The following is a 15,756-nucleotide window of genomic DNA, read 5'->3' as shown; positions in this document are numbered from 1 at the left end:
ATCCATAGATTCATTATTATTCTCAATCAAAGTGGACAAAGGCATATCATTAGGATCAAAAGAAACACTTTTATTAGCAAATAATTTCATAAGTTCATCCATCTTTCCACTCAAAACATTAATCTCTTCAATCGCATGAATTTTTTTACTAGTGGATCTTTCGGTGTGCCACTGAGAATAATTAACCATAATATTATCAACGAGCTTAGTAGCTTCTCCTAAAGTGATTTCCATAAAAGTGCCTCCCGCGGCCGAATCTAAAAGATTTCTAGAAGAAAAATTCAATCCGGCATAAAAAAATTCTATAATCATCCACAAATTCAAACCATGTGTAGGGCAATTACGTATCATCAATTTCATCCTCTCCCAAGATTGTGCAACATGCTCATGATCAAGTTGCTTAAAATTCATAATATAGTTCCTAAGGGAGATGATCTTAGAGGGAGGAAAATACTTAGAGATGAAAGCATCTTTACACTTATTCCACGAATCAATACTATTTTTAGGCAAAGATGAGAACCAAGTTTTAGCACGATCTCTAAGCGAAAATGGAAATAGATTTGATTTAGCAATATCATTATCCACATCTTTCTTCTTTTGCATATCACACAAATCAACGAAATTATTTAGATGGGATGCGGCATCTTCACTAGGAAGGCCAGAAAATTGATCTTTCATACAAGATTTAGCAAAGCGGCATTGATTTCACAAGATTCAACATTAGAGTAGGAGCAATCGGAGTGCTAATAAAATCATTGTTGTTGGTATTGGAAAAGTCACACAATTTGGTATTATCTTGAGCCATCGTGACAAAGCAAACAATCCAACACACAAGCACACAAGAAGCAAGCGAAAAGAGACAAACGGAAGAGGGGCGAAGAAAAGGCAAAGGTTTTTGAAAATCATTTTAGAAGTGGGGGAGAGGAAAACGAGAGGCGAATGGCGAATAATGTAATGCAAGGAGAAGAGTTTATGATGGGTACTTGGTATGGCTTGACTTGACATAGATCTCCCCGGCAACAGTGCCAGAAATCCTTCTTGCTACCTCTTGAGCTTGCGTTTGTTTTCCCTCGAAGAGGAAAGGGTGATGCAGCAAAGTAGCGTTAGTATTTCCCTCAGTTTTGAGAACCAAGGTAACAATTCAGTAGGAGACAACGCACAAGTCACTGAATACCTACACAAACAATCAACAACTTGCACCCAACGCGACAAAGGGGTTGCCAATCCCTTCACAATCACTTGCAAAAGTGAGATCTGATAGAGTTAGATAACCGGTAAAGTAAATATTTTTAGTATTTTTGATTTATAGATCGGAAAGTAAAAGATTGCAAAATAGTAGATCGGAAACTAGCAAGATGTAAACGAGAACTTGTAATATGGAAAAGAGACCCGGGGGCCATAGGTTTCACTAGTGGCTTCTCTCAGGATAGCAAATATTACGGTGGTGAACAAATTACTACCGAGCAATTGATAGAAAAGCGCATAGTTATGATGATATCTAAGGCAATGATCATGAACATAGGCATCATGTCTATGTCAAGTATACCGACTCCTGCCTGCATCTACTACTATTACCCCACACCTCGACCGCTATCCAACAGGCATCTAGACTATTAAGTTCATAAAGAACGGAGTAACGCATTAAGAAAGATGACATGATGTAGAGGAGTTAACTCAAGCAATATGATGAAAACCCCATCTTATTATCCACGATGGCAACAATACAATATGTGCCTTGCTGCCCCTACTGTCACTGGGAAAGGACACCGCAAGATTGAACCCAAAGCTAAGCACTTCTCCCATTGCAAGAAAGATCGATCTAGTAGGACAAACTAAACCGATAATTCGAAGAGACTTGCAAAGATATCACATCATGCATATAATAATTCAGAGAAGAACCAAATAATATTCATAGATAATCCGGTCATAGATCCACAATTCGTCGCATCTCGGCAAACACACCGCAAAATAATATAACATTGAATAGATCTCCAAGAACATCGAGGAGAACATGGTATTGAGAATCAAAGAGAGAGAAGAAGCCATCTAGCTAATAACTATGGACCCGAAGGTCTGTGGTAAACTACTCACGCTTCATCGGAGAGGTAATGGTGTTGATGTAGAAGCCCTCCGTGATCGAATCCCCCTCCGGCAGGACGCTAGAAAAGGTCCCTAGATGGGATCTCATGGGTACAGAAGGTTGCGGGAGCGGAAAAGTGTTTTCATGGCTCTCCTAGATGTTTTCAGGGTATAAGAGTATATATAGGCAAAGGAACTAGGTCAGGGGAGCTATGAGGGGCCCATGAGGGTGCGGGCGCGCCCTACCCCCTGGGCGCGCCCTCCTGCCTCGTGGCCGCCTTGTTGCGTCTCCGAGTTCATCTCCAAGTCTTCTGGTTTCCTTTTGGTCCAAGAAAGATCATCTCAAAGGTTTCATTCCTTTTGGACTCAATTTGGTATTCCTTTTCTGCGAAACTGTAGAGTAGGCAAAAAAACAGAAAATGGCACTGGGCCCTCGGTTAATAGGTTAGTCCCAAAAAAATATAAAATAGCATATAAATGCCTATTAAACATCCAAAACAGATAATATAATTGCATGGAACAATAAAAAATTATAGATACGTTGGAGACGTATCAGTGGCATGTCCATATAGCGCCACCAATTAATGGAAACTTAGCATAGAAGGAACAAGGAGCTAGCACAATGCATGCGGGCACATTGCTCGTCCAAGGTTGTGATCCATATACTTGTGTGCCCAACAGAGCACACTATTCACATTAAAGAATATTGTTCTGTACATAAAGAGCATAGATATATGTAGACTGAGAAAATCATGGCAAATGATTAATTTAAGGAATAGGTCAATGATTGCAGCAAGGTATTTTGGTTTAAATTTATGATAGAAAATAGACCGAGGGGCCATAGTTTTCACTAGAGGCTTCTCTCGAGAAAATAGCATATGGAGGGTAAACAAAATACTGTTGGGCAATTGATAGAAAAGAAAATAATTATGACAATATCCAAGGCAATGATCATGTATATAGCTATCACATCCAAGATTCATAGACCGACTCCTGCCTGCATCTACTACTATTACTCCACACATCGACCGCTATCCAGCATGCATCTAGTGTATTAAGTTCATGGAAAATGGAGTAATGTTTTAAGCAAGATGACATGATGTAGACAAGATAAACTCACGTATGAATAAACCCCATCTTTTTACCCCTAATAGCAACGATACAACGTGCCATGTCCCTTTCTGTCACTGGGATTGAGCACCGCAAGATCGAACCCATTACAAAGCACCTCTTCCCATGGTAAGATAAAGCAATCTAGTTGGCCAAACCAAACCAATAAATCGGAGAAGAAATATGAAGCTATAATAATCATGCATAAAAGAGTTCAAAGAAAACCGAAATAATATTCATGGATAGATCTGATCATAAACTCACAAATCATCACTCCCAACAAACACACCGCAAAAAGTCATTACATTAAATAGATCTCCAAGAACACAGAGGGAACATTGTATTGAAGGTCAAAAAGAGAGAACAAGCCATCCAGCTACTAACTACGGACCCGTAGGTCAGTGGTAAACTACTCACGCATCATCGGAGGGATGGCAAGGATGATGAAGAACCCCTCCGTGATCGTTTCCCCCTCTGGCAGAGTGCTGGAAAAGGCCTCTAGATTGGATCTCGTGGTTCTGGAACTTGCGGCGGCAGAAAAAGTATTTCGTGGACTCCCTGAGGGTTTTGGGGTTTTAGAGTATTTATAGAGGCGAAGGTAGGTCAAAACGATGCTTGTGGGCCCTACTACCCACCAGGGCGCGCCGGAGGCCCCTGGCGCGCCCTGGTACCTAGTGGGCCCCTCTTCCATCTTCTGGTTCACTCCCGAAGCATCCAGGGTCTCTTATTGACAGAAAAAATCTCCAAAAACTTTCGTGGCATTTGGACTTCGTTTGGTACTGATATTCTGCAAAGTCAAAAACAAGCAAAAAAACAGCAACTGACACTGGACACTAAGTTAATAGGTTAGTCCCAAAAAATGATATGAAGTTGCTTGTAAATGTATATAAAACATCCAAGATTAATAATACAATAGCATGGAACAATCAAAAATTATAGATACGTTGGAGACATATCAATATGCCCTAGAGGCAAACATGTTATGATATTGTTTCCCTGTGTATTCATGAGTTATTTGTATTGTCCTTGATTATCATCACCGATATGTATCAATAAGTATTTGACTTATTTGTGAGACTATATACTGTATGACGATTGTTCTAGTGGTCCCGAGTTGATAAGGTTATGCAAACACATACTCTTTGACTAGTATATAATTCGGTTGATGAGTATGTTTCACAAGGCATGGGCATATGGATGCTAACCCAAAATTATGGACTCGAGGAAAGGGGGTCATCAACTCGGACAGACCCACTTGAAGACACGATGAGATATTGGCATTTGTTAGTCAATAGTGCAATGAATATACCATGTCCTAAACTTGAGGTCCTCGCATGTTCTTGGGATGAGATCGACTCACTTAGGGTCTATCAAACGCTACTCTGTAACTGCGTAGTTATAAAGGTAGCTTTCGGTTGAGCCGTGAGATGTACCGTGAGACATGGTTAACTAAGATGGGACTTGCCCCTCCGATAGGGAGAGATATTCCTTGGGCCCTTTCCAGTTATCAGATTCGGAAAGCATGGACATTCGACTTGGGTTAAGTACTAACCCGGTTCGGTTTCGAGAAGAGAAGTCGAGCTACCACAAGAGTGACAAGTGCTCGCCTTGAGCTCGACAATATATATCTCAAGGCAAAAGAAATGTTACATATGACACATTGTCAATAGTTCGTCAAACGACTTTACACAAACATGAAAATTGGCAGCCAACTAACGACTCCAGTCGTGTTCATGTGTACGTGAACTCACAGGGTCGCTGAAAGTGCAACTATCCCTAGGTGGTTTTGGTAATTCATAACAACATATAGCTCATTGAGCTAATGCTATTCCAAGACTATTATTTCAGGAAAGCTCAATGAATGGCATGGCATGGATGATGAAAGTGGATCCCTCAAAATACTAATGACAAAGGATTGGCTCAAGCTCAAAAGCTCAAGACTCTTCATTTTACATTTTAGTGATCCAAGATCACATTGAGTCTATAGGAAAAGCCAATACTATCAAGGAGGGATGAGGTGTTGCTTAATGAGCCTCTTGCTTCATGTGCTTAGTGATATGCTCCAAAACCCTCAACTACTTTCTCACATCCACAAATGACCTAAACCTAAAGCCAAAATCGGTCACACCGATTCTTCCTATCCGGCGCCACCGAGTTCTAATGTCATAGCCACTGCCACAAACCCTAGGCAAATCGGTCCTACCGATAGGGATCTCGGTCTCACCAAGATGGGATTGTAATCTCTCTGTTTCCCTTCGTAACGTTTTGGTCTAACCGAAGTGAGCGATCGGTCCCACCGAGATTGCAATGTAAACTCTCTGTTTCCCTTTTGTAACATTTCGGTCTTACCGAAAAGAGCAAATCGGTCCCACCGAGTTTACCTGACCAACTCTCTGGAAAGCTTATTACCAAAATCGGTCTCACCGAGTTTGAGTAATCGGTCTTACCGAGATTAGGTTATGCCCTAACCCTAACCATATCGGTCCTACCGAGTTGCATGTCAGTCCCACCGAAAATCCTAACAGTCACTAGGTTTACTAAATCGGTCCGACCGACTCTGTTGAATCGGTCCCACCGAGTTTGGTAAATTGTGTGTAACGGATAGATTTTCTGTGGAGGCTATATATACCCCTCCACCTCCTCTTCATTCGTGGAGAGAGCCATCAGAACAAACCTACACTTCCAACTTACCATTTCTGAGAGAGAACCACCTACTCATGTGTTGAGGCCAAGATATTCCATTCCTACCATATGAATCTTGATCTCTAGCCTTCCCCAAGTTGCTTTCCACTCAAATCTTCTTTCCACCAGATCCAAAACCTATGGGAGAGAGTTGAGTGTTGGGGAGACTATCATTTGAAGCACAAGAGCAAGGAGTTCATCATCAACACACCATTTGTTACTTCTTGGAGAGTGGTGTCTCCTAGATTGTCTAGGTGTCACTTGGGAGCCTCCAACAAGATTGTGGAGTTGAACCAAGGAGTTTGTAAGGGCAAGGAGATCGCCTACTTCGTGAAGATCTACCACTAGTGAGGCAAGTCCTTCGTGGGCGACGGCCATGGTGGGATAGACAAGGTTGCTTCTTCGTCGACCCTTCGTGGGTGGAGCCCTCCGTGACTCGCGCAACCATTACCCTTCGTGGGTTGAAGTCTCCATCAACGTGGATGTACGATAGCACCACCTATCGGAACCACGCCAAAAACATCCGTGTCTCCAATTGCGTTTGAATCCTCCAAACCCTTCCCTTTACTTTCTTGCAAGTTGCATGCTTTAAATTCCGCTGCATATATACTCTTTGCTTGCTTGCTTGAATTGTGTGATGATTGCTTGACTTGTCCTAATATAGCTAAAATCTGCCAAACTCTAAAATTGGGAAAAGGTTAAGTTTTTAATTGGTCAAGTAGTCTAATCACCCCCCTCTAGACATACTTCAAGGTCCTACAAGTGGTATCAGAGCCTTGGTCTCCATTTGCTTTGATTTTCATAGCTTTTGGTGGTCATAGCCTTGGTTTCACAACCTAGGAGAGTATGGCGTCTAGTGAGGGAAATTATTACCGTAGAGGTCCTTACTTTGATGGTACTAATTTTGCTAGTTGGAAGCATAAGATGAAAATGCATATTCTCGGACATAACCCTGCCATTTGGGCAATTATTTGTATTGGCTTACAAGGTGAATTCTTTGATGGGAGAGAGCCGAACCGTGAAGCTAATGCGAAAGAACTGAAGATGCTGCAATACAACGCTCAAGCTTGTGACATCATCTTCAACGGATTGTGCCCCGAAGAATTCAACAAAATCAGCCGTTTTGAGAATGCAAAGGAAATTTGGGATGCTTTGATTGATATGCATGAAGGTACCGACTCTGTCAAGGAATCCAAGTTGGATGTGCTCCAAAGTCAGCTTGACATGTTCAAAATGAAGGATGGTGAAGGTGTTGCTGAAATGTACTCTAGGCTTGCACTTATCACAAATGAGATTGCCGGCTTAGGGAGTGAAGAGATGACCGACAGATTCATCATCAAGAAGATCCTAAGAGCATTGGATGGAAAGTATGATACCGTGTGCACATTGATCCAAATGATGCCAAACTACAAAGATCTCAAGTCAACGGAAGTCATTGGAAGAATTGTTGCTCATGAGATGCCACTTAAGGACAAGGAGGAACTTCACAACAAGTCTAGTGGTGCTTACAAAGCCTCAAGTGAAGCCCCCACATCATCAAGTGAGAAACAGACCCTCAATGAAGAATTGAGCTTAATGGTGAAGAACTTCAACAAATTCTACAAGAGTAGAAGCAAAGAAAGAGGCTCCAAGTCAAGGTCTTACAATGACAAAAGATCTTCTAGTCGAGAGCGAAATTGCTACAATTGTGGGAGACCCTAACACTATTCCAATGAGTGTACGGCACCCTACAAAAGAAGAGAAGATTCTCCAAAAAGAAGAAGCAAAAGAGAAGAATCACCACCAAGAGAGAGGAGGAGTAGAGATGATCGCTATGAACGAAGACCCTCACGAAGAAGCAAGGATTCGGAAATGAAGGACAAGTCATCAAGGAGCTACACAAAACGAAGATCAAGCTCATGTTGGTGAATGGGTATCCGGCTCCGACTCCGACAATCACTCCGAGAGAAGCTATCACTCCGACTCCGAATATACTCAAGATGAAGGTGTTGCCGGTCTAGCGCTTGTGTCAACCAACTCCTACGACATATTTGATTCACCAAATGAAGGAATTGGAAGATGCTTCATGGCCAAAGGTCCAAAGGTAACACATCCCGAGTATGTTGATTTCAATAGTGATGAAGATGACTTGCTTGTGGATGATGATTTACTTGTTGACAACTCTAGTGATGAATACTACGATGAAACGTCAATTAATCATGCTAATCAAGATAAAACGAATGACAATATAAGGAGAAGATTGAGCTTCTAACTAAAGAACTAAACACTCTGAAGTTGGCTCATGAAACTATCTTCGAAGATCACCGAGAACTTTTAAGGGCTCATGAGAAGTTACGCTTTGAAAAGCTCAATCTTGAGCAAGAGCATGAGTTCTTAAAAGCAATCATGATGATCTCCATAAGAAAAGTTCTTCTTACATTGCCAAGCGTTTACTCTTATCTACTTACATGCCTCAAGTCAAGTCTAGTAACAAGTACAAGAAAGATACTTCCTCTAGTAGTAACAATAATAATGTCAAATCCAATATTGTTGCTTCTAGTAGTTCTCTTGATTCCACTAATGATTCTCTTAGCCAAGTTACACTTGAGCAAGAAAATAGCTTATTGAAGGGAATTATAGAGAAAGGTGTTTACAAGAGCCTTGCCGGGAGTAAGCAATTCGAGGAAATTGTACGCAAGCAAGAAAGGCACTGGAAGAATCAAGGTGTTGGTTTTGAACGAAAGTTCAATGCCAATGGAGTTGAGTGGGAAGAAGATCAATACCCCAAGACGAAGTTTGTTCCTCAACAAGAGAAGTATGATCCTACTTCCTTCAAAGGAACACAAGCACAAGATGATCTTCCACCACAAGACCACAAGAACAAAGGCAAGGACAAGCTTCAAGAAGAGATTGATGCATTTGAAGAAGCACCTAAGGTCTCGGTCAAGTGGATTCCCAAGACTACATCAAGTTCTACTTCATCAAGTACAACTACAACTCCAAGGATTCCCATCAAGATGATGTGGATCCCGAAGAAGAAGAACTAGAGAGTTCTTGAGGGTGACTCCGCCAACATTCTTCACTCATATCATTATGGCAAGAACAAGTGCACTCAACTTCCACATCTTGCACTAGTTCAAGGAGTCACAAACCCTCATGTTGGTAAGGCAAGGGACAAGGTAACCTAATGATTTCATGGACATCATCTTGTGTGTGCATCACTCTATGTCTATGGATATTCTTGTTTGTTCCTTGTGGGACTAACCCATGTAGGTAAGTTGAAAGTGCAACTCACTCCAAAGGATTGCTCCAAATGATATACATCAACATTGAGCATCCACATCTTCAACACCTACATGAAGTCATCATCGACAAAACCCAAGGTTAGTTCATCCCTCTAAGGGGGGATCTCACATCTAGGGGGAGCTTAACTCTAAGAATTGAGTCAAAGCAACTCTAATGGTGTGAACACATCAATGCATTATGTAAAAGTGGTGACCCCACTTGATCTTAAACGATGAGTATGACCTATGATCAAATGTTTTCATTTGACTCCTAAGTCAATATACTCATATATAGATGACCTAGTCATCGCCAATTGTTTGATAGATGCTAGAATTGGTTGTGCATGTTTTGCCACATATTTCATTTGCCATCTTATTGTGTGAGCATGTTGGTGCATATTTTACTCATTCAAGGACATCCACTTGTGGTTTTGATTGTTTGGTTCTTTATCTTTTTGCCAAGTGGATGGACAAGAATGCCTAAGAACCTTCTCTAGCTATCTATGCTTTTCTCGTCTCAAACTCTATTCCTGCTACATCACAAAATTTGATCAAGTCAGATTCGAACCACTCTGTGTGAGGAGCACTCGGAGTCCCCGATTCGTCATAGACTTAAACTTCCAAAACTTTTTTGTGATTCTCGGTCTGACCGGTTCCTCCATTTCGGTCCCACCGAGATCACTAAGTCGATCTAGGTTTTCAATCTCGGTGCAACCGATTTGAACTTTTCGGTCACACCGAGTTGTTGTAACTGTACACAGTTATGCATCTCAGTGCCACCGAGTTGTTCCACTCGGTCACACCGACAGGGTCGGGCTATATATAGTCACGGGCAAAAATTTGGAAATTTCTCCGAACCTCTTCGCCTGCGCAATAGCTCGCTCTACCATCAGGGTCTCCGGATCGTCTCCTCGTCGCCAGCCGCCTCCTGTCGCTGGTCTCCGCCGCCATCAATGGATTTCACCCCCGCCGTTGCCGTCGTAGCGAGTTCATCGCCAAGCTAGGGTATGGACTCGATCACAGTGTTATCCTCGTCTGATTCCTAGCACATTGTGTTCTTAATGATTCTTGCCATGATTGAAACACTCCTATCCAGTCAATGCAATCTGTAGATTAGATGAGATTTGAATATTTAGGGTTAGGTTTCCGCCGAAACCATCTCGGACCCACCGAGTTGAAAAACTCGGTCCCACCGATCTGGCTAATGCCATTGCACTAGTAACTCTCGGTCTGACCGAGAATTGCTAATCGGTGAGACCGATTTTAGGACTTTGTGAAACCCTAGCAGTCTCGGTGCCACCGAACTGTGACTCGGTCCAACCGAGTTCATCAAATTAGGTTCCAAAACTACTTCGGTATCACCGAGTTTGAAAATCGGTTGATCCGAAATGCTTTCTGTGGAAAACTAAAACTGAATTTTTGAATCATTCTTTTGCAAAAATCTCTGCATTTTGTGATGCTCGTCCACTCTACCTCATCTATAACTCTTCACAGGGTCAGCAGTCAGTGATTTGCAGCATGTTAGACCAAAGTGATAGTCAGAACAGGTCAGAAGAGCAGATGCACATGAGTGAGGGCACTAGTCCCTCTAGCACTTCAGATGAAGGCAGCAGGAGCACCCCAAGCAACCTGCCTAAAGCTGCCACCAGGACAAGGAAGAAGAGAACCTCATATTCTGAGGATGAGGATTATAAAGCAGAAGAGGATGAGGCTACCTCCAAGAAGGTAGTGCTCAAAAAGGAGTATGCCTCTGCAAAGAACACTAAACCTGGACTCAATAGGAAGGTTCCTGCCAAGAGGACACCTATGCTGAAGGTTAGAGGATCTACTCAAGTGCCTGAGAAGTCTAAACCCAAAGAGGCACCTGCAAAGAGAGTCACAACTTCCAAACCCAAGAAAGTTCCCACTGGAGAAACTATGAAGTTTGCCATTGAATCCGAGGATGAAGCTGCTGCTCAAGATAAGAAGAAGAAGAGAGCCAGAACCACTACTGCCCAGGTTCTTGGAAATCCCTCAATGAGGAGAGACTCTGAAGAGGAAGAAGAGGTTGCTACACCAGCACCCAAGGCACAAAAGCTTATGGGTGATGCAATTAAGTCAGGGGCTACAACATCAAAGCCCAAGGAAGCACCCAAAGCTGCCCCCAAGGCCAAGCTTGCACCAAAGAGGAATACCAGGAGTATTCCAGCTGCTGAGAAGAACAAGGCCCTAGTGCCTGAAGTTGCTGATGAGGAAGATGAAGAAGGACAAGTTCTGAGGAAGCTCAAGCCCAAGATACCAAACCACAATGATGTCCATCCTGTGGCTGAGGACATGAAGATCAGAAGAGACTCAGGGTTGAGGCTATGGAGGATGACAGATCCATATGCCACAAGGAGAAGAACTGCTGTTGATTACAGGTTCCATACAAAGGAACAGCAGGACTTCTATGAGACAATCTTGTTGGTTAAGAATCCCATAGTGTGTGATATGAGGTGGGTCGACTGGACCTACATGAAAGATAATGAAGAACACTATCCTGGAGTGCAAGACAGTTTTCTTGCTTGTGGAGTTGCAGATTTTGTTGGGCAAAAGCTCACCAACTGGAATGATGAACTAATTATGCAATTCTACTCCACAGCACACTTCTATCCAGATGGGAGAATAGTGTGGATGTCTGAAGGTACAAGGTACCAGTCAACAGTTGAGGAGTGGGCAAAACTGATCAATGCCCCAAAGGAGAATGAAGATGACTTGGATGTCTATGCCAAGAAGGAGATGGACCACAATTCCATGGCACACATGTACAAGGAGATCCCAGACAATGCAATTGAGACACATAAGTTTGGGTCAGTCCACTTTCTTCTGTCAGGGCTGCCAAAGATAAACTGCATCCTAAGGCACACTCTGTTGCCTAAGTCTGGTGACCATAACATGATTAGAGGGCATGCAATCAACATGTTGCGTTTGTTTGATGTGCCACAGAAATTCAAGGTCATGAGCCTTATGGTTGAAACCATTAAGAGGACTGCAGCAGATCAAAAGAGGTGTTGTGGATATGCCCCTCAGATTCAGGAGTTGATTAACTCAAAGATGGGCACAAGAAAATATCTATTGCATAAGGAACATTTTCCTCTCTATCCAGACTTTGAGGACAATCAGGTTGTCATGAATGAGAATGAACCATCATCAGTACAAACTCAAGAGAAGAAGGAGAAGGCAAGGAAAGAGAAGGCTGTCAAGATGCAAACTCAAGAGGAGGCATCTGAGTACTTTCTGAAGAACAAGCAAGAGCAGCTTGGTTACTTGATGGCATCAACTCTGAGGATTGAGAAGGGATTGGCCACCCTCACTCAAAATCAGAAGAGCTTGGAAAGAATCATGGAACAAAGATTCTATGATCTAGATGTCAAAGTAACTAAGATTCAGTCAGTTGTGGAGCAGCTGCAGGATGACATGCAGGAGAGGAAGGGCAAGACTACCACTAATGTATTTGCCAGAGTGCCTAGAGCTCAGAGGTCAGTTGCAGTGCCTGTGCCAGACACCAGAGCCACATCATCTGCACCAGCTACAGCTCCTACAGCTCCAGTGCAACCAGCTCCAGCACCAACTCCTTCAGCTCCATCTACTTCAACTGAAGCCTTCGTTCTTGGAGTTATCCGAACACCACCACCTGAAGATCAAGCCTGAGAGTCGATCTAGCACTATGCATTTTCTATGAACTTTTTGGTAACTTGTTGCCAAAGGGGGAGAAAAATGTATAGATCATAGGCTTCGAGAGAGAAGAGAGAGTGTGTGTCTGTGTGTGTGTGTGTGTGTGTGTGTGTGTGTGTGTGTGTGTGTGTTGCTTTTGTTCTCTCTTGCTTTGGTGGTTAAACTTTGTTTGCTTTTGATTGCTTGAGATACTATGATGTTTTTGTGAGACATTGATGATCATGTGTTTGATCATAAGCTACACTTATGAATGTTTGATGATATTATCTTACCTATCCATATGTGATCATTCACTTTGCTTGGTGATGAGTGCATGTATTCAATCTTTATCATTTTGAGCGCTCCACCAAGATGTATGTGACATGGAAGAGTAACCCATGAGCCTAATTTCTTGTGCATTTGCAGTCCAAAGCAAATCTTAAACTATGCACAAATTTAGGGGGAGCTCTTGCTTATCACATACTTCTCAAGCGACGATGTTTTCAATCTTATTATCATTTGTCGAAGCTTTGATCTATATGTTGTCATCAATAACCAAAAAGGGAGAGATTGAAAGTGCAACTATCCCTAGGTGGTTTTGGTAATTCATAACAACATATAGCTCATTGAGCTAATGCTATTCCAAGACTATTATTTCAGGAAAGCTCAATGAATGGCATGGCATGGATGATGAAAGTGGATCCCTCAAAATACTAATGACAAAGGATTGGCTCAAGCTCAAAAGCTCAAGACTCTTCATTTTACATTTTAGTGATCCAAGATCACATTGAGTCTATAGGAAAAGCCAATACTATCAAGGAGGGATGAGGTGTTGCTTAATGAGCCTCTTGCTTCATGTGCTTAGTGATATGCTCCAAAACCCTCAACTACTTTCTCACATCCACAAATGACCTAAACCTAAAGCCAAAATCGGTCACACCGATTCTTCCTATCCGGCGCCACTGAGTTCTAATGTCATAGCCACTGCCACAAACCCTAGGCAAATCGGTCCTACCGACAGGGATCTCGGTCTCACCGAGATGGGATTGTAATCTCTCTGTTTCCCTTCGTAACGTTTCGGTCTAACCGAAGTGAGCGATCGGTCCCACCAAGATTGCAATGTAAACTCCCTGTTTCCCTTTTGTAACATTTCGGTCTTACCGAAAAGAGCAAATCGGTCCCACCGAGTTTACCTGACCAACTCTCTGGAAATCTGATTACTAAAATCGGTCTCACCGAGTTTGAGTAATCGGTCTTACCGAGATTAGGTTATGCCCTAACCCTAACCATATCGGTCCTACCGAGTTGCATGTCAGTCCCACCGAAAATCCTAACAGTCACTAGGTTTACTAAATCGGTCCGACCGACTCTGTTGAATCGGTCCCACCGAGTTTGGTAAATTGTGTGTAACGGTTAGATTTTGTGTGGAGGCTATATATACCCCTCCACCTCCTCTTCATTCGTGGAGAGAGCCATCAGAACAAACCTACACTTCCAACTTACCATTTCTGAGAGAGAACCACCTACTCATGTGTTGAGGCCAAGATATTCCATTCCTACCATATGAATCTTGATCTCTAGCCTTCCCCAAGTTGCTTTCCACTCAAATCTTCTTTCCACCAGATCCAAAACCTATGGGAGAGAGTTGAGTGTTGGGGAGACTATCATTTGAAGCACAAGAGCAAGGAGTTCATCATCAACGCACCATTTGTTACTTCTTGGAGAGTGGTGTCTCCTAGATTGTCTAGGTGTCACTTGGGAGCCTCCGACAAGATTGTGGAGTTGAACCAAGGAGTTTGTAAGGGCAAGGAGATCGCCTACTTCGTGAAGATCTACCGCTAGTGAGGCAAGTCCTTCGTGGGCAACGGTCATGGTGGGATAGACAAGGTTGCTTCTTCGTGGACCCTTCGTGGGTGGAGCCCTCCGTGGACTCGCGCAACCGTTACCCTTCGTGGATTGAAGTCTCCATCAACGTGGATGTACGATAGCACCACCTATCGGAACCACGCCAAAAACATCCGTGTCTCCAATTGCGTTTGAATCCTCCAAACCCTTCCCTTTACTTTCTTGCAGGTTGCATGCTTTAAATTCCGCTGCCTATATACTCTTTGCATGCTTGCTTGAATTGTGTGATGATTGCTTGACTTGTCCTAAGATAGCTAAAATCTGTCAAACTCTAAAATTGGGAAAAGGTTAAGTTTTTAATTGGTCAAGTAGTCTAATCACCCCCCCCCCCTCTAGACATACTTCAAGGTCCTACAGTCGCACACTTGAGGGGTTGAAGCCTGATTCGGATTAGGCTCTGAGTTAGACAAGGATTAGAGCACTAATGGGCATCTAGTGTAGAAGCCCATTAGGGAGGTTCATATAAACGGGAGTGGAGCACGCGTTTCAACATCGCGTCACTCCCCACCTCCATATGTTGAGCGACCGGACCTAGCAGTCCGCCGCCCTCCTCCCTGTACCTATGGATACCTTAGAGGCATCGCATCTATAGTGTTAGAACGAAACGTTCAGGACAACCATGAGGAACCGTAGGGATCCGCGAGATGTAGACGCGCTTCGTCAACTTTACTTTTGTTGGTGTGACTGCATGTCTAGTGGTAAAACCCAATCTAATGATCTTTCTTGAGCACATGATCTTGGTTGCACGGTAGAAAAATAAAAATTACGCTAGTGTAGCGTGCCGCGTGCCTCAACATGTCATCTATTCGGTGAGAATGTGTGTGCATGACGTCGGCAGCTAGCCACTTTGCTCTCTTCAATCTACTGCGTCATGCCGGCTTTGTGGTACGCAGCAGCCTTCGGTATGGCGAACACATGTCGTGCAGCGGGAACGTGGTCAGGCCTGACAACGCTTCTGCGACTGCACGAGCGAATCATCACAGAATGATAAAACTAACCATCCAAGATGAGACAAAAAAGATTACCATACTCCAAAGACCAAGTA

This window comes from Triticum dicoccoides, chromosome 7B (assembly GCF_002162155.2).
Source record: "Triticum dicoccoides isolate Atlit2015 ecotype Zavitan chromosome 7B, WEW_v2.0, whole genome shotgun sequence".
NCBI lineage: Eukaryota > Viridiplantae > Streptophyta > Magnoliopsida > Poales > Poaceae > Triticum > Triticum dicoccoides.
The sequence above is the reverse complement of the archived record's forward strand: the minus strand, read 5'-3'. Positions refer to the sequence as shown.